We start from the raw sequence: 21,993 nt of genomic DNA, 5'->3' as shown, positions 1-21,993 counted from the left end.
AGCCCCCGCCCCAGATGGCTCATTATTCTTGGTTTTTAATTTAATTCCACTGTTATCACAAAACATAGTCTGTATTCTTTTAATCTTTTCAAATGGATTAAACCTTGTTTTATGGTCCAGCATATGTTTTCTCTTGGTAAACATTACCTGGGAACTTGAAAAATTATTCTGCAATTGTTGGGTGTAGTTTTCTATAAATCTCAATTAGGTAAAGAAGAGTGATAGTGTTATTTAGGTTTTTTTTTTTTTTTAATGTTTCAGTTGCTGAGGGATTAGTGTTAAAAATCTCCAAGTATCACTGGGGATTTGTCTCTTTTTTTCTTTAACTGTTAACTTTTTCATCTCATGTGTTTTGACCCTCTTTTAAGAGGCACATATACATGTATAGTTCCCGGTCTTTTTGTAAATAGATCCTTTCGTATTATAGCACGTCTGTCTGCATGTCTGGTTATACTATTTGACTTGCATCTCTGGTATCTGATGTTAAGGCAGCCACTCCAGTTTTCTTAGACTGTCTGTAGGGTATACCTTTTACTATCCTCTACTTTCAACATATATGTATTTACATGTTTCCATTTCATCGTGCGGGGATACTATGTTAGGCCTTCTTCTATCTATTCTGAGAATTTCTGAGTTCTGATTGGAGCACTGGGTTCATTTACATTTAACCTCAATACTGATATGTTTGAGTTGTGATCAACCATTTTATTAGTGTTTTTGATGGTCTCACCTGGTTTGTGTTAGCTCGTTTCTCTGCTCCTACTTCCTTAGTTTATCTTGGCTTAATTGGATCTTTTCGAGAACTCCTTTTTAATGGATTCTGGCTTCTTCATGATCCCACTTGGTATTGTCTACGTGGTTGCTTTAGTGATCACCATATACACCCTTAATTTCTCACAATCTACTTAGACTTAATATCGGACGGTTTCATGTCAAGTATGACTGTGTTTCAGAAAATGTTCTTTGGTTGGCATATGAACTTTATCTCTAAATATCATCAATCTCATAATAAAGTGTGGGATTTAAAGCAAATGAAAGTTTTCGCTTTAAAGTAACACTAAATTTTTTTAATTAAAAAATAGTTACATTTATTTATAACAAACTAGGAAAAATAAAGAATATTTTATACTTGGCCACATATTTCTCATCTTTGGCACTTCATTTTTTTTTCTCTAAAGGTTGGTTTATCCACCTGGCATTAGTACCTTTCTTCTAAAGAACTTGTTTTGCATTTCTTTTTTTTGGACTGCAGGTCTGATGATAAAAGTTATCTTTATTTCCGTTTCTCTGAAGATGACAATTTTGCCTTCAATTCCTGAATGTTATTTTTCACTGCATTGAATCAACTGTTTCCTCCTTTCACCATTTTAGAAATGTGATTCCACTGGGGTCTTGTGTCCTTTGTTTCTGACAAGAAACCATTATTAATTCATTTCATTCCACTTAATCCGTGGCTAATCTGTAATTGCTTTCAAAGTTTCTCTTTACCTAGGTTTTCAGAAGTTTGACTCCAATTGTATTTAGATGTGATTTTTTTGGTGTGTGTTTTCATGCTTGGGGTTCATCTGATTTTTTTATACCTATTAATGTATGCCTGTCAGCAAATTTGGGGAAATCGTCACCATTATTTCCTCAATTTTTTTTCTCTCTTTTTCTGAGACTAGAATCACACAAGTTAGAACTTTCCACATTGCTCGTAGAGCTCACCAAGATGCATTTCTTCCTTATTCTTTTCCTTTCTATGTTTTAGATTATATATTTTCTATTGTTTTACCTTCAAATGTATTGATATTTTTCTCATTTCAATTCACTATTAAAGTCATCTCATAAATTTTTGATTTAAAATACTTTATTTTTCATTTTGGGGGATTTTAATTTGATTCTCACTCATACTTTTGAGTCACCCACTAAAATTTCCTGTTTGTTCCTCCATTATGAACACGTCCTGGAGATGGTGATAACAGCTGTTTTTAAATCTCTGTGCTAATTCTAACTTCCGGGTCATCTCACTTATTTACCATATGTGACTAGGACTCGGGCAACATGTTTCTGTTTCTTCATAAGCCTAGTGGTTAGGAAGCACTTGGGCACCGGGCGTGGCACATGGTAGGGATGTGGAACTCTGCAGTGAAGAGTATGATTCCTTTGCTTACTTGTCTTTGTTTTGCAGCAGGCAGTTGATTTGACTTCAGTTCCGACACTGACTGATTTTTCCTGCAGTAGAACAGCTCAACATTCAGTTTGGTTCTCCTGGACCTAGTAGGTGTGTTCAGAGGCCTCCTGTGGTTTGTCCCTTGGAATGAGCCAGGGATTTTGAGCAGGTTTATGTAGAGTCCTTCTCTTCCCATCCTGCCGGGGGCTTTCATCTCCCAGGAGTTGCTTCCTCACTTCCAGCTGCCACCATGTCCCAAATTCTGGCCTACAGCTCTCAGAGCCAGTAAGACTATTAAAATTGTACCCACAGAGAAGCTGTGACTAGGGCCTATCTTCAGACAAACAGTGACATCCAAACAGGAAAATTATGCTGTGCCATTTCCTTCTTTTAAGAGTGAATTCACTCCCAGCTTCCTTTCGTTCTTCTAGATGCCTTCACATAATTTTATTTTATATTTCTCATGGAGTTTATATTTGTTGTCTGAGAGTGAGTTGGCCTCACAGAAGCTTCTTCTCCACTACTGGAAACCCATATGCATTAACTTTTTGTTCACCAAGAAATCACTGTTTCGTCTTTTTTCCAGTAATCCCATGCAGAGGTGGTCTGCTATTTATATTAAGTAAAGTTTTCCATATTCCACACTGTAAAATGTATTAGTTTACTTGTTTACCACATGTTTCTGAGGCTCTTCTATGTTCTAAGCATTGGACACATAAAAAGGAAGAAGATGTATCTGTGCCCCTGCTGGGCTCAAGGCTACGCTAGGCATTAGAATCATGACTCTAGGCATTAGAGTCATGACTCACCATGTGTGAGCATTTAAAATTAAATTTAAGTTAAATAAAAATAAGTGAGACTTAAAAGTCAGCTCCCCAGGCACAGTAGCCCTGTTTCAAGTGCTCAGTGGATAGCCCCATGTGGCTATTGGCTACTAGTGCACAGCACACGAGAACATTTCCAATATCCAAAAAGTTCTAATGGATTGGGTTGGTTAGGAGAAGAGACAAATAAGAAAAATTACCACAAAACATAGTATAATAACATCTAAAGTAGAGTTACACACAAGGAATGGCACCTGAATAAAAGTGATAACTTCTAACTGTTGTTACAGAGATCCTAATGGGAGACGATATTTAAGTTGGATTTGCTCAGTCAACCTAGGGCATACAAGCAGTATGTCAGTAAGACTTAAAACAGATCAGGGACTTCACAACCACCCTGACCCTCATATTTCTATTTTAGGCACTGGATGGGAAAATCATTCTCTGATTTGGTACCACGGGTAGAGCAGCATTTTACAGGGAAGTCTTGAGTTTGTTAGGGCCATATTGAATTTGAGATGCTTGTTGAGTGCTTGATGAAGCTGGGTGTATAGTTTTTGAGCCTGGAGAAGGGAGAATATAGAGAAGCAAAAACAAAGCCAGCCCCTTTTGACTATTGGGTACATATCAGAGATCTGCACTCTACCTGCCATTTGGAAAGACAAGTGATTATAATTCACCTGAGAATCCAAGAGACCTAGATTTTGATCCTTGCTCTACCACTTGACTGCATGACCTGAAGAAAGTCACTTGTTTCCCTAAACTCATCTCATCTTTCAAAGGGGGAACAATAAGGCAATTTCATGGGGTTTTGTGAGAATTGCATTTTAAAATATTGGTGTACCTGACATAAGCCAAGTCCCCAACAAACATAATATATTTAGTATTGTTGTTCTTACTAAAATTAATGCCATCTTACTTGGCCTTCATAATAAACTTGCTGTTTTTCATATAACTGCAAGTGTTGAGACTCACCTAAGGCTTCAAGTTGACAGGTGGGATGACCCAGAGTCAGAATTCAGGTGTTCTGATTTATTTCCAGGGCTCCTACCATAAAACTGCTGTGTAGTAGTTTCTTACATGAATTTGAAATGTGGTCTTAGTTATTTATATTCTCTGTTGTTATTGCTAAAGACAAACCAAGCAACCCCAGACATGACTTCAAAGCAACTGTACAATCAAATTTCCAAATTTCAATACACGTGGCCTCTCCCTTTGCCAAGATAGATAGTGCTGTGGAAGTAACATCTGTCTATCAACAGATGTGATTACCCACTGCTTTGAGACAACTGCAAATAATAAATCTCATGTGTCAAAATATCAACCAGGAACTACAAAAATGTCCTTCTCCACTCACTTTGGATAGGCAACCTATATTTACCTTTAAATATCTTGCTAAAACTGAAGGTCTTGATATATAAATATAGTGGAAAAAAAAGTGCCACCCACCACCCACCAATTTCAAAGGCTAGTTGTGAGTGATTAAAAGAGCTTTATGTCTCTGTAAAGAGTTATGGGAACATAATTAGCATTCTAACTGCTGCCTTCTGTTTCTTTTCGTGTCTTGACAGTTCTTGTCATAACTCCCTTAGCTGGTGCCTTAGTAGAAATAGTAAGCAGAATTCAGCTTTAAAATCATCCAGCTCCCCTATTTAAACCTGCAGGCAATTTGTTCTGATGGAATTTTATTTATTTAGCAAACATTTATTGGTTCTTTGTTATCTACCAGATACCTTTGTTATGGGCCAGGCTATATGAGCAATGACCAAACAAGACTCCATTTTGCCCTGAGACTCCACGTCATGTAAGAAATGCTTCTCATATGGAAAGCCCGGCCTCTGTACCCTTCAATAGTTGCTTAGCAGAGCATGTTTGGCAACACAAAATGGCAATTCTTATACAATGTAAAAGTACTCTCTCTTTGGTTCCCATTTTTCTTGGACAATGTACCTTGTCAGAGATTGATTATTTAGATGTTAGTAATCATTCTTTAACTTGTACACAACAAGGGACATTTCGGGCCACTCCCTTCTCTGCTTCTGATTTTAGATCTCATGACGTTTGTTTACGGTTTTGAATGACAGCAACAGCCACTTATGCTGTAATATGGTTTGGACTATAAAAGGTGTACTCAATCCCCAGGAGGGGGTGGAAGGGTGTAGACTTGCAGCCTGCCCCTTGGCCTGCCAGCGGGTGGACCTGGACCACAGGCTGGTGAATAAAGTTTCTGCCTCCTGCTTTAAGATCGACTCGGTGATTTATTCAATCTCACCTTTGCACTGTTAGAAAGTGAGGGACCCAGAACTGAAAAAATGTGATCCCTTTCTTTAGTGAGTTCATAGTCTAATACACATACTCTGCAGGGAGATAAACGCAATAGTTTTCTAGTCAATGAATGTCAAAGTTACATGTTGACATTAGCCTAGGCATTCTTCAAAAAAGAGGTAAAATTTGAGTGTGATATTAGAGGTATGGAATTCTTAAATGTCATTATGTTGAACCTTTTGTGACTTATGCATTTCAGGGTATGTAAGTCTTCCATAAATATAAAGAGATTGAACTCTATTTAGTAGTTTTGCTTTTCCATGGGTACAAGTTGGCAATTCTGATATATCCTTCTATGAAGCCTAGAGTTAATTAAAATTTATATATATATATATATATATATATATATATATATATATAGAGAGAGAGAGAGAGAGAGAGAGATACATACACATATAAAATAATGAAATTATATATAAATTATAATATATATATGAGCTAATGCGAGACTGAGAAACAGGCTTCACACTATTGAGAAGGGGGTCACATATGAAAATGTGTCAAGTGGCAGTATACCTTGAGGTATTTGATTGTAATATGCAATGTTAATATAAACTAAAGGCTTTAAATAGTAGAATGTACTCTAATTCTTTAAATTTAATTTTCCAGAAAACCAAAAACACAATTTCCATTATCACATAAACTGCAAACTCCACTTAAAACTATAAAATTGTAACTTTTTAAAAAGCCCATCAGAAAAATAACTTTGCTTCAGAGCCTGGAATTTAAAGAAGAGCCATTGTAAGGAATCAAGCACTGAACTCCTTGAGGCAATGCACAAAAGAAGAAGAAGTTAGAGGCCAGACAAGCAGACTCAGAAGAAAGTTTGGAGCAGACAAGATATTTGAATAAATAATAAAAAGAATGAAAGACTTCAAATATGTGCCCAAGAAATACTGAGAACCCAAGCAGGATAAATGTAAGAAAAGAAATTCTACCTACACAAATAATACTCAAACTGTTGGAAACCAAACAAAGAGAAAATTTTGAAGGGAGTCCAAATAAGAATTCCGGTGGGTTCGTTATTTGAATGGATGCAACCCAGAAGACAATAGAGTAACATCCTTAAAGCCTTGGAAGAAAAAAAAAAAAACTATCAACCTATAATTCTGTATCTTTCAAAAATAAAGTCAAACAAATATTGTTTTAAACATAAATAAAGAGTGAATTATCAGCAGACCAGTGCTAAAAACTAAATAAGTAATTTAGCAGAAAGAATGTACTAGAAACTCAGCAGTACCTAAAGAAATGAAGATTATGGAAGTGCTAAAAAAAAAAAAAAGGTAAATATAAGTGACATGATTAATTTAATAATTGCTGTAAAGGATCACTAAATGGCTACAATGAAAGTAGCAGCCAGGTGTTTGCAGAATATTTAAAATTAAAATTTAATATTTAAAATTTTAAATTAAAATTTGTGAAGACAGTAGTGCAAAGGATGGGAAGGAGGACTTGTGAGTATATAGTTGTGAGCTGTGAGACCCTTAACTGCCTGTGGAGTAGTTTAAGGTGGACTGTCAATAATTAAATATACATACATATTAGCCATCTTTGGGCAATCATTAAAAAGTTATAATAGGAATACAAAAAATAAGCAATTGTAGAAATGAAAGAGGATCAAAAAAATACTTCATTAAACCAGGATTGGTGGCACAGGCCTATAATCCCAGCAGCTTGGGAGGTGCGGCAGGAGGATCATGAGTTCAAAGCCAGCCTCAGCAAAAGTGAGGCGCTAAGCAACTCAGTTAGACGCTGTCTCTAAATAAGATACAAAACAGGGGTGGGGATGTGGCTCAGTGCTTGAGTGCCCCTGAGTTCAGTACCAAGTATCTTTCTCTACCAATAATAATAATAATAATAATAATAATAATAATAATAATAATTCATTAGTGTAAAAACATAAGTAATGGGGGAGAGGAACCAAGACTAAAGAGAATAAATATAAAACAAATAGCAGGAGGGTAGATTTAAATATAACCATATCAATAATTGCATAAAATTACCACATTAAAATTCAAAGATAGTCAGATTTTTTTTAGGAAGCAAGACAAATACTTACTTGGTGGGGGATAACATGATCATGAAGGTGGTTTATTCAAAGCAAGACTTGTCCATTGCACCTCAGGTGTACTAATCCTTGCAATTTTTTCACTTGTGGGCAACAAGCCCAGAATTTGTGCTGTTGAGAATCATGCATTCATGCTTTCTCTCAAGATCAAAAATAAATAAATAAATAAATAAATAAAAACTGAGGTCTTGTGCCGTCTGCAAAATAAGTCCTTTATAAATACAAAGGCAAAAATATGCTTAAAGTGATAAAGAGGATATAGCATAATGATAATGAGGTAAATTCATAAAAGGATAAAAAGCTTAAGTGTTCATGAAGCTAAAAATACTTCAAGATACATAAAGTGAAAACTGCTAGATCTGAAAGAATTAAACAAATGAACAACTATAGTTAAAGACTTTAATGCCCCTCTCTCAGTAATCAAACAAGTAAATAGAAAATACAACATTTTTAAACAGGTTGGCCTAATGGCAATGTATAGACCATTCAATCAAATAATATTAGAATATGCACTATCTTCAAATGCCTATAGTACATTCATCAAGAAAGACTATACTCTCAGTCTTAGAGCAAACCTAAAAAATTTAAATAGAATTAAGTCACACAAAATATCATCTCTGATTATAGCAGAATTAAACTAGAAATCAATAACAGAAAGATATATCGAAAAAATTTCTAAGAATTTAGAGACTAACATGTAACAGATAAATCAAAGAAAATATTGAAATAGAAATTGGAAAATATTTTAAATTAAAATAAAAAATAGCATTGAATTGTTTTAATTAGCTAAAAATGAATATCAACATTTATGAGACATAGCTAAAGAAGTACTTAAAAAGAAAATTTATAGCTTGTTAGAAAAGAAGACTCTCATTTCAGTGATCTCAATTTCCATATTAAATTTTATCCATAAAAAGTTTGAAGAAAGGAATCATAAATCCTGGAATAAACCAACTAGAAAACAATAAACCATATAGAAAACAGGAAAATAATAGAGGAAAAATAAATGAGAAAAAAACAAGGAAAAAAGATAAAGATAAGGCTTCTAATCACACTGATAAGGATAAAAAGAAAGAAGACACAAATTGCCAACGTCAGAAATAAAACAGGGACATCATTACAGACACCATGGACATTATAAAGAGAGCCATGTGTGGTGATGCCCATGCCTAGAATTTCGTGACTCAGGAGGCTGAAGCAGGAGGATCCTAAGTTCCAAGCCAACCTGGGAAACTTAGTGAGACCCTGTCTCAAAATTTAAAAAAGTTTGGGGATGTAGCTCAGTTGTACAGTGCTAGACTAGCATGAGGTACTGAGTTCAATCCTCAATGCTGAAAAAAAAGAAAAGATAGTAAGGGGTATATTATAGACAACTTTATGCATAAATTTGATAACTTATATGAAGTATACAAATTTCTAAAAAGTCTCAAACTACCAATTTTTGATTAAAAATAAATAGATAACATGGTCCTATAATCTAGTAAATAAATTGAGTTTGTAGTACCAACCTTTCCACAAAACTGATAAATTCTGCCCGATTAAGGAAGAAATATTACAAATACTATACAAACTATTCCAGAAAAATAGCAGAGAAGGACACAACTCTCTGTTGTTTATCAGACTAGCTTTACTCTGTAACAAAATCAGACAAATACGCTACAGGAAAAAAAATACAGACCTAAATCCCTCATAAGCATAACACCAAAATTCTTAACAAGCATTTAAAAATCAACCCTTTCAATTTGTGAAAAGGATAATACATGCTGGGCAAGTGGGATTTTTCCTAGCAATATAGGGTTGGCACAATATTAGAAAATTAATCAATGTAATCTGATATATTAACAGATTATGATTATCTCAGTAGATGAAGAAAAATAATTTTTCAAAATTTAACATCTATGCATAACTTTAAAACTATGTAATACTTGGCAATCTAAGAGCAGGAGAAATTTTTTATAATCAGATACGGAGCATCTACACCAAACATAAAGTCTTCATAATTAGTGATGAATATTGAAAGCTTTCTTTTTACAATTGGGGAAAAAAAAAACAACAAGATCTGTGTACTTTTCACTCTTAATCAGCTTTTTACCAGTCCTTAGCTAGTGCAATAAGGCAAGAAAAAGAAAATAGCATACAGATTGGGAAGAAAGCACTTACAAATGGCATTGTTTACATAGAAAATTCCATAGAATCTATAAAAAATTGATACCAAAACAAGTATATACTGTGATGATTCACTCCATCCTTCTCCAGAGAAACCAATAGCCATTTACTTAAATGATGCCCGCTTGAGCAAGGGGAAGGTCCACTGCACACAGGTTTTGAATTGACTTTGGTATCTAGAGACCCAAAGCATCATGGAATCCTTGTTAGACTAGAGGATTATAGGAGTCGGGAAATGAAAAGGTTTCTGGCTAAAGTCTGATACACACTGGGCCCACTAAATTTATGGACTCATTCAGGGGCCATTGCCCCATTTTTTGTATAATGGGTTTGGATATAATTGCAGTGACAATTGGAGTGATCCCACTTCCCCGCATTGCTTTCTTGGTCTGTGAGTCCAGTGCTATCGTAGTAGCACTGTGAAGGTGAAACTTTTGAAATTGCCTTCTTACCAAGATAATCAACACAAAACAGAGATTGGTGTTCCCTATCTTATCCTTTTTTTAATAGCTAATCTCCCACTACAGGAACTGGATGGACCATAGAGAATGACCGTGAACTACTACAAGTCCAACCAAGTGTTGGTCTTGATTGTAGCTGCCATGCCAGCAGCAGGACCATGGTTAGAGCACATTCCTAAGATTTCAGGTGTGTGTTGTGCTCCATATATACTGTGTACGGTACCTACATCATGGGTGCAGCCTTTCCTGTTCAGATTAGAAGAAAAGATCAGTTTGCATTCATGTGGCACAGACTATAATAATCATTTCCTGTTTTTCTTCAGAGCTTTGCTAATGGAGCCACCCCCTGTCATAAAGAGTCTGAAGTGATCTGGACCATCTGAACCCAGTGAACCTCACACTCATCCATTGCCTCAGTGACGTCATCAAGTTCATGGTCCAGGAGAAACAAGAGGAAGCTTGTGTGCTAGAAGCCTTGGTAAAACACATGTGCTCCAGAGAGGAGAAGATAAACTGTGAAGATGAGAGACCTGGAATGCAGTGGCCAGGTTCATGCTGAGATGCCCAACTCAAAGCCAAAGGTAGTTATTGCAAACCTCTCTTTGAGTTCTGGAAGCAACCCATGCCACCCCTTAAAATGCTGTTCTAGTCCATGAATTAGGTAACATGCTGGCTGCCAGCTTTGCATGGTACCTTAAACACTAACGGGCTCTGTAGGAAATGTAGGTCATAAGACAGGTCCACAACCATGAGAGGTGAGCGAGAAGGAGGGAAGATTCATTGGGAAGAGCCTGAAAGTTTAGTACTGGTTTAGCATTTGGTCTTTTGGGATTGACTAACTTCACTTAGCATTGTATTCTCCAACTCCATCCATTTACCTGCAAATGCCATGATTTTATTCTCTTTTTTATTTTTAATTAATTTTTAAATTTATATATGATGGTGGAATGCATTACAATTCTTATTACAAATATAGAGCACAATTTTTCATATCTCTGGTTGTATACAAAGTACATCCACACCAATTTGTGTCTTCATGTATGTACTTTGGATAATGATGTCCATAATATTCCACCACCATTTCTAACTCCATGCCCCCCTTCTTTCCCCTCCCACCCATCTGCCCTATCTAGAGTTCATCTATTCCTCTCATGCTCCCCCTCCCTACCCCACTATGAATCAGCCTCCTTATATCAGAGAAAACATTCGACATTTGGGATTGGCTAACTTCACTTAGCATTATCTTCTCTAACTCCATCCATTTACCTGCAAATGCCATGATTTTATTCTCTTTTATTGCTGAGTAATATTCCATTGTATATATGCCACCTTTTTTATCCATTCATCTATTGAAGGGCATCTAGGTTGGTTCCACAGTTTAGCTATTGTGAATTGTGCTGCTATAAAGATTGATGTGGCTGTGTCCCTGTAGTATGATGCTTTTAAGTCCCTTTGGGAATAGATCAAGGAGTGGGATAGTTCCGTCAAATGGTGGTTCCATTACCAGTTTTCCAAGGATTCTCCACACTGCTTTCTATATTGGCTCCCTCAGTTTGCAGTCCCACCAACAGTGTTTGAATGTACTTTTTCCCCACATCTTCACCAACACTTATTGTTGTTTGTCTTCATAATAGCTGCCATTCTGACTGGAGTGAGATGAAATCTTAGAGTAGTTTTGATTTGCATTTCTCTAATTGCTAGAGATGTTGAACCTTTTTTTTTATATATTTATTGATTGATTATATATCTTCTTCTGAGAAGTGTCAAAAAAACTAGGGATAACAGGAACATATCTCAACATCATAAAAGCTATCTATGCTAAGCCCCAGGCCAACATCATTCCAAATGGAGAAAAACTGAAAGCATTCCTTCTAAAAACTGGAATACGACAGGGATGCCCTCTTTCACCACTTCTATTTAACATAGTTCTTGAAACATTGGCCAGAGCAATTAGACAGACAAAAGAAATTAAAGGAATACACAGAGGAAAGGAAGGACTCAAATTGGCACTATTTGCTGATGATATGATTCTATACCTAGAAGACCCTAAAAAATTCCACCAGAAAACTTCTAGAAGTAGTAAATGAATTCAGCAAAGTAGCAGGGTATAAAATCAACATCCCAAAATCAAAGGCATTTCTGTATACCAGCGATAAATCCTCTGAAAGAGAAACGAGGAAAACTACCCCATTTACAATAGCCTCAAAAAATAAAAAATAAAATACTTGGGAATCAACAAAAGAAGTGAAAGATCTCTACAATGAAAACTACAGAATGCTAAAGAAAGAAATTAAAGAAGACCTCAGAAGACAGAAAGATCTACCTTGTTCTTGGATAGTCTTTCCTTCTTAGAAGTTGATTTTCTCAGGTATTTTATCACAGTGACTAATGATAGGGTGCTATCATTAGGTAGAAGACAGAGATGCCACTAAATAACCTACAATGCACAGAGTAGGCTTCTTGACAAAGAATCATCTGGCCTGGAATGTCAATAATACTAAGGCTGAAAATCCTGTATTGATGACACTTTAGATACTTTATTAGACAATGCTCTAATATGATATAGAAAGGGAATTTAAAGAAGAGTTTTAATTTCCCTTGACCTCCTTCACTTAAATGTAAAAGTGTTCTAATTATAGTAGAAACTTCATTTAGTTTTGTGGAGAATTAAATAAAACAATTGTGGTTGATTGTATTTTTATGAAGATTGCCCACCCAAACAGATATCCCATCTACATCTTTCTCCTCCTATGTGCCACTGACATTTCTGTCTTAAGGGTGGGGTTATGTTCCCTTTCTGTGACCTTGGGTGGCTCTCCATACCTGGCCATGACAGCAGATCACAGCTGAAGTGACAGCTCATGATTTCTGAGACTGGGTCACAAAAAGCAAGACAGTTTCCTCCTGGCTCACCTGAGGAAGAAGTCTGGCTACCCCAGACTTGTTCCTTAAATAGCAGTGGTACCTATCTTACAAAGGGACCCATACAGGAGGAGGCGCTGGCTGTTCCTACCCCAGCTTGTCCAATATTACCAGTTCAACCACCAGGCAGGGAGACCCAAGGCTTGGAGATAATCCAGGCACCATCTGTCTGCAACCTCATCACAAAGAAACACCATCTAGAACAACCCAACTGAACCACCCCAAGGTCCCTGGCCCACAGACACCACGGGTGATAACAAATGATATTTGTGTTTTAAAAACCTACATTTGGGGATGATTTGTTGCACAGCAATGGACACTAAAACAAAAATATACATGGTCCTTAGGACAAGTCTGACAAGTTTCTTCAACAGTCTCTATTTGGGGGTGTTTTAGTACTTTGTAAGTTTTATATTTTGAAATAGTGTTTGAAACTAATATTTAGTATTTTGAACTTAGGAATTTAGTTAGTATTCAGTACTATGTTTGCATACCCTAGAGGGCAAACCATGCATACATAGAGAGCCATCTCTGTATGTGGAGGTGTAGTTTTCCAATGGCAACACCAGGCGGAGCCAGACTCTAATTTATCTCCGTACCTTTCAGAAGGTCACTTTGACAGATAAGATTTCAGAACCAAATGCTAGCATACATAAGGATGATGTTTTAGAAATGCTCCAATAAATTCCCAAACACCAGAAAGGTTTTTATGCATCAGAAATGTGTATTCTGATGGATAAATCTGCCCCAGGCTGGGTGTGCAGGTAAGAGACAAGAAAATCCTTTTTCCCCCCTCCATTTTAAACGCAGTAGAGCAGGTTATATTTTCTTTAATCCTTGAAAAGGAGAAGGGATCTGTAAACCTGTAATTTCTAAACAATGCTGTACTTAATCTTTGCCCTGTCTACAGACATGGCAGATGCAATCTGTGTTGCAGCTGGCTTTCACAGTGTGAGAACTCTGCATATTCATATTTATATTCACATTTATTTATATTATATTTATGTATTATGATAATATTGATCCTATCAGTAGAATCCCAGATAACACTCATAATCATCTTGATAGAATCCAACATAACATTCATCCTACCATTCGAGCTTAAAAGTATTTTAAGTTTCCATTTTTTCTCGTTCTGTTCTTTGTTTTGTGTACACAGGGATTTAATGGTCCAGTGACTGGGAAAATGGTCCGTAATTCCGATGGCAGGAAATCTGGGAACCAAATTGCTTACAATGAATTAATTGCATGAACAAACCACATGGTAAGTCTCCACTTTTCGAACAGATTCAAAGCAGACTTTACCCATAATCCTGTGCGGTAACCTGAGGAGGCTGGCCAGCTGCACTTAGGATGACAGGCAGCCAGCCTCCGTGGGACTCCCGAAGTCTGCAGCTTCTACCCCTGGATGGCTGGTGGACAAGGGGGCTTGAATACACCAGCAATCTTGAGAATAAAAGAGGCTTTGTGGTCAGCTTATCTGATTGGAAGGTCAGACTATGAGATCAAGACTCCACAGCCTGGTGAAGTGTAAATCAAAGGGGACAGCTGGTGGCCTGAACTCTGAAGAGTTGATTCTTTGACTCAGTCCCTACCCTGGCGGACCTTCCCTCTTGCTGATGAGCCACAGGGTAAATGGAGGGAGAAGTGCAAACTCAAAGCCCATCAATCCTATGCTAGAAGTAGAACAGAACAAAGCCACACACAAAGGTCTGTCGAGTCAGCAGACTCGGGCTCCTGCCCAACCTGCGTCTATAAGTGATGAGACTGATTCCCACGTTTAACTTATGGCAAGGTCCCTGTCACTGATGCTCACGACATGTATTCATAACGTCTTTTTCTGTGACACATGAGTAGTAGCAAAGGCTGTCCTCTGTGGCTTGACCACAAATTGCAGACTGTGAGTACCTCAGAACATCTCTGATCCTCTCCAGCTAGTTCTTGAAATTCCCAGGGAGTAACATATGTATGTTCCTAAGATTCCTCCAGCTCCCAGAAACAGACTTGAGGACCTGAAGTGTCAACAGTGACCAGCCCTTACATTTTTCAAGGGCTCTTTGTTTGGGTCCCTTAGGTCACTGATAAAGGCAGCCACATTTTCAGGGCACTGTTAGGATGTGCCTTAGCACTCCCTATGCGTGGCTGCTCCCCCAACCCAGGCTCTCAGCAAGCTGTCAGTACAGGTGGCTGGACTTGGCTGAGGCAGGGGAAGCAGGCTGGGCCTCACCAGTTCTTACAGGCTGTCTTCTCTGGGCTCATCTTTGACGTTCTTTCTCAAGTGTATTAGGGTCTGGTCAGGCATTCAGTGGTGTGAGTGGCCATCTTACCTCTCACATTGTCCAAAAGTGACAAAGACCATGTTCTGTGGCTTCAGTCTGTGCACCCTTACCTGTGGGTGACTCCCTTCACCTAGCCCGTTCATTCCTCAGGCAATTGAACTTCACAGTGAGCCCACCCTGTTGGCCTCTCCCATCCCCTAGTCATGCTCAACACAAATGACTTCATCATGGACACACAGGAGCTTGGTTTCACAGGTGAAAGACTTTGAATAATTACTTTTTATAATAATTTTATCTGGAATGGATTAGTACTTTTTCAAATTGATGTGTTTCCAAGGAAGGAAGACCCTGGATAGAGTTTTCCAGGAAGAAAACCCTTGTGGGGTAGAGACAGGTAGCTGAGGTTGGAGATGATAGATAAAGCAGAGGCACTGCTCAGGCCTCTAAACCCTTCTAGAACAATGTGTCATAGTGCACAACCTCTTCCCTCTATCCGCCACTGTTAATGTCCCCAGAGGCAAGCCAACCCCATCTCATTCTGCACATCTAGACTTCTGTTTCGTTCCCTGAGCTATGCCCTTCTCCAATAACTTTGCAAAATGCAGACTTGAAAAATGATTCCATCATGCATATAATTTCTCTAAACACAACAGAGGGTACTAATGAGCAGGATCAGACATTGACCACCTGAAAGTGGACAGTTTGCCCAGGAACCTTGCAATCTTCTTTACCTTGTCTACCCCACCCCTTCTTTACATTTCTTTCCGCTTCACTTTGAGCCCCCAACTGAACTTAGCTTTACTGTGTCCTCTGATGAAGTGGGACCTGTCTAGTGGATCTTCATTAAACCTGCCCAATGACCTTATCACACTCTAATGACATGGGTAGACTGGCTCTGGTAGGTGAGTAGATATTTGCTTGGAAGTTGGCAAAGGAGGAGGAAAAAGGAAATGCAGTGGCATTTTCTAGAAGATTCTGTCCTTTGTGGTTGTAATTTTGAGGAGAAACTGGAAAAGCTCCTCCTAGACCACATGTGAATGCTGACCAAATACTAAAGTATCAAACACTAAGAACTCAAGTGACCTCCTGTTTTGGTGTGCTCTCCCTAAAGGGACCATTTCTACTTTGTAGAACAATGTGCCCATAAATAAAGATAGAACAGAGCAAAAGTCTCTACTCACTCCAGGCCCCTGATCCCCTGCCTCCCGGTAATGCATCTTAATTATCACCATCTGGAGAGAAGTTTCCTTTCTTGTTTGCCTAATCAGGAGATCCGGCAGCTGGAATTCCAGATTGGAATCCTGCAGTGTGGAATGGCAGAGGTATTTGGAAATAGGGTGGTAGTAGTGTCTCTTGAATTATTCTAAAGAGGTCATTCTCACTCTTTCTATGCTTTGTACATCACTATTCCCAGTTTTTCTAGAAATATTTATGAGAACCGAATCCCATACCTAAATGATCCCTCACAACACTGCCTTCCCCTCCCCAAAACCGGGGGCCTATTGATCCCTACACCATCAGACTTGGTTAGTCTCCAAAGCAACCTTGGATTGCTTAAGCAATTTTAAACCCCAAACCTACAAACCTGCAGCTTAGGATTTGATGAGTGAGCAATGACCCCAATTCCTGGCTGCTGTTTTACACCCTGAAATGCTGTTATTACCATGTGACTGGGATAGCGTCACATGGTATCCACGGAGCTATCCACAGAGGTCTTACATCCATAATAATAGCTGCCGTCTACAGAATATATTAAAGGGCAATCCTTCAACCCTTACAAGAAGCACCTTTACCATCTTCGTAAGACCCGAAATTTAATTTCATAACTTCCTGAAGTGAATGTCAGTCTGGAAGAAAGACAAGCATTCTGGAATTACACTGGGGTAGATTATGATTCTGTCTCAGGAATTATGCTTGGAGCCACAGTGTGGGCTTCAGCCTCAATACCTTTTTTGAACTTCTACCTCGTCATCTATACGGTTCCATTTTTTCTATTTTTGGAAACCAAATGCGCCCAGTGGCCCTAGGTACCAGGTGCAGCTTGCCTGGCCTTCCACACGTCATTTGCTGCACGGTCCTATTGCAGTGCTTTCCTTCTCTGGGGATACCTGACTGCTGAAGGCAGCCCCCTGACAACATCTCTGAGCCTTTACTCTTGGAAGCTTCCCTTGGATAAAGAAGAGAAGGAATCTCATAATATTTCTTGTTTTCTTCCTGAAACCTCCGCTGTCAGTCCTACCTCTGACTGTGCTCCCTGCTCTGGGCAAGTCAAGGACTAGTTCCTGACCCCATGCTCCCTCATCTTTCTCAAAAATCAGGGCCAAACCTTATGACTCCAAAGGTCAACTCCAAGCATTTGTCATTCTGGAAGCTATTTATCATTAAAATTTCACAGTTTGGGTAGAAATTAAACTGTAATATATAAAGAGGGAGGCTGAAAGTCCATTCTTGCTATTTAATGTGCAATGTACAGAGATGGAAAATGACAGCAGGGAGGCCAGGGCCACATAGCATTTTTGTTTAAGGACACAATTTTGGCTACTAACCATATCCTAAAGGAGTGCTGTGAGCCGTGCTATGCTCCTCATGGTTCTTTGTGAAAATCATAAGTAGACCATGGGCATAGAAGGCCTGTATGTCAATGGCTCTGCTATCCATGTTAGTGTGGTGTAGGTGGGCAACTTCTGTCTGCCACACTGGGGGGCTGCAACATGTGCCCTTGATGACTTTCCATAACACCCACACATACATACATGTACATACCATTCACATATACCATTCACACCCAGCAAACACATGCGCACACGCATATATGTATGACACACACCAAGCACACCACAGACACATCACATATATACACACATACTGCACACATGGGCACACACATCATATACACACAACCCCACCCACATCACACACACACATACACCATATTCATACCACACACATGTAGACACAACACAAAATCCTACACCACATATACACACCAAATCCATGTATACTATGTGCACACACACACACTTTCCCCCTAGTTCATGATTCTTAATTCTCCTCTCTCACCTCTCCTGGCTGAAAAACAGAAAACAGAATCATTGCTGAAATAGAAAAATTTGGTCCCTTTGGGAGCTATTACAACGGTGCTTCAAGGATAGTGGCAAGTGCTGCAGCAGATATTCCTCTAGTGGAGCCCAGGGAAGCTTCTGAAGCAATCCCAGAACTCCTTTACAGTCTGCTTGAGCAAATTCCCACACTTGTACAGTATTTGGTCCATAATCCCTGAATGTCAAAGCCAACACAACTCCCCAGTATATGTGCTGAGATATTATCTGGACTGACATCAACCAGTGGGTTCCCTCAAGAATTCCTCTTCAGACCTGATATCCTTGGGATAATGTACTCATTCATTGGACAACTACTAACTGATTTCCAATGTCAGGACATTTAGGGAGACGCACATCAGTGACTCAGACAGCCTCAGTCCTCAGGGACCAATCTTCCAGTTCTCTGGGTGCTGGGGAAGATGCAGTTGGTAGCCTATTTGGGCCACCTAAGCATCCATTGCCACCCCAGAAAAGGTTTGTGCTGCAAGTACACGCAGCTTTTTGCTGGAGAAATTTTATTTTTTTTCTGGTCAAGTGTGGTTGGTCTGAATGTCAAACAAAATGGAAATGTCCCAGATTGTTTTCCCTGGAAGCAACCCTCAGATAAATAACAAAAAAAGGCCCTGGAGAATAAATACCCTAGGTCAATATCCTTGACTTTGTTTGGGATAACTGTGTTTAACATTGTGTTCCAATGGGATTGAGCTCTAGTTCCTCATAGCAGTAAGTGAAGTGATAACAAATCTTTGATTGATTTTTCCCCTCCTTGCCTTACCAACTGTGCCCTCTATTGGTGATTTCTGGGATCACCTCTCAACTAAACTACTCACACTTGAATTTCAGAATCAGCTTCAGAGGAACCCCTACCAAGTCAAAAGCTAAAACATGCAGAGATAGTTATAATTCTAGAAGAAATGTGGCTGAAAATACTAGAGTGCTTCATTTAAATTCCTGAGCATTCACAGGAAGAGTGAAATACTTTCAGTTGGGAAATTAGTAAGGACTTCATGGGGGAAAGTATTTAAATGGGGAGTAATATTTGGGTATGCAATGAAGGTGCAAAAGATACCTTACATGGGCTGGTAAGCTGAGACGTGGGGTTGTAAGTGAGTATGCTCGAGACAACTAGGTCTTACGGAAACATTACAGTGAGGGGAAAAAATCAGCAAAGATCAGAACCTTTTATTTAGTTATCTAGTGCATTTCTGTCCAATAGAAAGTTCCATATTAATGGAAATGTTTTGAGCTGTGAAAAATGGCAGCCACTAGTTCATATTGGATACCAAGCCCTTGAAATATGGTTAGTTGCATCTACAAACCTGAACCTTTAATTAAATTTTAATTAATTTAAATAGTCCTATATAGCTAATGGCTACCATATTGAACAGTACATTTGCAGACATTGGGATATGACAAGATCAGAAATGTGCTTCAGGAGAAATAATCTGAAACTGATTACAAAGTACATTGTAGAAGAGGCACTTTAAAGATAGATGAGTTCCGAGGCAGAATAAATATGTGGGCTAGTGGGGTTTTTAAAATAAAACAAAATGAAAATATTTTCTTAACATAAAAAAATATAAAACATAAAAAGAATTGACCTTGTTAAAAGTGAGAGGCAGTATGGGATTCTGCTCAGAGGACAAACCACTTTTCTGTCTTCCCACCCACAGAGGGCCCTGAGGAATCTCCCTGGGATTTGCAAGAACTACTTAGAACTCAGTTAACTACTAAGCTAGGACAAAGGGATTGATTGAGATGTTCCACCAGGGTGGTAGGAGCAAAGAAGAGGAATAAATCTGGGAGACCTTCTGGAAATCGAATCAATAGATTTTGTCATCTAATTGGGTATAAGGTCTTGAGCATCCGTCTACTTACTTGTTTGTCTAAACCCAAACCCTGTTGTTATCTGGAATTTCCACCCATTATACAATCATACCAACTATAATAGCTACCTCAAAAATAAAGTATCCTGAACTGACATAGAATTAATGTGCACAATGGGACAGAGCTGGGAAGAGTCAGGGTTCACTCCCAGGTCCATGGATGCCAGAACTTTCCCTACAGTTTGCCTCCCCTTCTCCCATGATAACACAGTCACAGAAGCCAAGGCAGGAGTGGTCACTCAATGATTTTAAACACAGCAACAAAGTTGATAAAAGGAAGACGGATATTAAGTTAGAAGCTAATTTGAGTTGAGTTAAGAGAAGAAAGGTGGGTGGGTTCAGAAGTCAGGGTGCCAGGATTTCAGAGATTTAGGCTAAAGAGGAATGAAGGTGAGACAGTGAAGGCATGAATACCAACTACTTCTTAATTTCTTGATACATGAAGGAAGGAGGTAGAATACACTGGGAACACAGTCATGCACCATACAGCAAAGTTTCAGTCATGACAAGATCCCAAATGTGACAGTGGTCCCGTAGGATTATATTACCTACTGATGCAGCCATCTTGGTTTGTGTAAGGCATTGTATGATATTCACATAATAAAAACTCTCCTAATGACACATTTCTGGGAACATATTCCAGTCATTAAGTGATGCATGACTGTACTCAGTTAGGTTCCTACTGTTTGATTTTCTGCTTCTGTGAAATCTTAGTGAACCATGAAGGACTCCATGTCCTTTCAAGGATGTCCTTGGTCATCATTTAGAACCACATGGTCTTACCACCAGACTGATAAGACCAGAGAGAGATGACTGATGGGGCCAGCCATCACCAGGCTATGCAATGGCTGATAAAGGGTCTGGTGGAAGAGCAGAGTGGTCCAACAGAGGCAGTTTGTGCAGTGACTGCTGACTGGCCAGCCCACTCAGGTCCACATCCTAGAGTTGGAACTCAGAGACATCAGAGAGACCACGAGGCAGCAGGAGCAGTAGAGGCAGAAAAAAAGTGGAGGTCTCTGTCTGATGACATCATTTGGAGTAGAGACCAATGGATTTCTTCCCTAAAGAAACAAGATGACCAGATTCATGGGGCTTCACGGTACCTCGAACAATGTTTTCTTTTCTACAGAGCTTTGCTGGAGGTGGCTTAAATCCTGTCTTGCTTCCTTCCCTTTGCATTCTATGAAAAAAAAAAAAAAACAGGACAACAAATGAAAGAATCCAAGTGTGATTCTGTTTCTGGTAACCTGAAAGAATATGTGGGATTAGTCTTGAAGAGAGAGTAAAGTGGAAGGGTTAATGTCCTTGCAAAAAGTAATCCACGGGGCCAGGTTCTTAAAAAAGAGTTTCCAATGGCCACAAGTCCAATTAGGTCCATTTTTAGAATGCTATGGGAAGAACTGGGTCCTCTCCAAAATTCATGTGCTGACATTTTAACCCCTAGTCCCTCCGAATATGACTGTATTTGGAGATAGGGTCTTTAAAAGGTAACTCATGTAAAATGAAGGAATACAGGGTGGGCTCTCACCCAATCTGGTTGGTATCTTTTAAGGAAGAGGAGATGACAATACAGATCCCTAGAGGAAAGACCATGTCAGGACACACGGAGAAGATGGCCATACCCAAGCCAAGGAGAGAGGTCTCAGGAGAAACCAATGCTGCCCCCACCAGAACTATGAGAAAAATAAAAGCAACGGAATATAGAAAAGATTTAGTCTAACCCTTCACTTGACTCTTGAAGACTTTGAGTCCGGAATCATGCACCTTGTATCAGTACTAGGTTCAGGCCTCGGGGGGGGGGGGGGGCCC

The 21,993-nt window shown here is 38.8% G+C and overlaps 1 long non-coding RNA gene and 1 other non-coding gene across 2 annotated transcripts in view; both read left to right on the top strand.

The window, feature by feature from the left end:
• The first annotated feature begins 7,352 nt into the window (after window positions 1-7,352).
• Window positions 7,353-7,513, top strand: LOC125615621. The gene has a single exon (XR_007346300.1). It is a non-coding gene; the product is annotated as a U1 spliceosomal RNA (small nuclear RNA).
• Window positions 7,514-10,047: 2,534 nt separating this feature from the next.
• The window catches only part of LOC125615577, a 19,423-nt gene continuing 7,477 nt past the window's right edge, over window positions 10,048-21,993 (top strand). The window contains exons 1-3 of the long non-coding RNA XR_007346212.1: window positions 10,048-10,183; window positions 10,320-10,577; window positions 14,078-14,182. This is a non-coding gene — a long non-coding RNA (uncharacterized LOC125615577). The remainder of the gene's footprint in view (window positions 10,184-10,319; window positions 10,578-14,077; window positions 14,183-21,993) is intronic.

Source organism: Marmota marmota, unplaced genomic scaffold (genome assembly GCF_001458135.2).
Source record: "Marmota marmota marmota unplaced genomic scaffold, marMar, whole genome shotgun sequence".
NCBI classification, from domain to species: Eukaryota; Metazoa; Chordata; class Mammalia; order Rodentia; family Sciuridae; genus Marmota; species Marmota marmota.
Note: the sequence above shows the minus strand (reverse complement) of the source record. Positions and strands in the feature narration are given on the sequence as shown.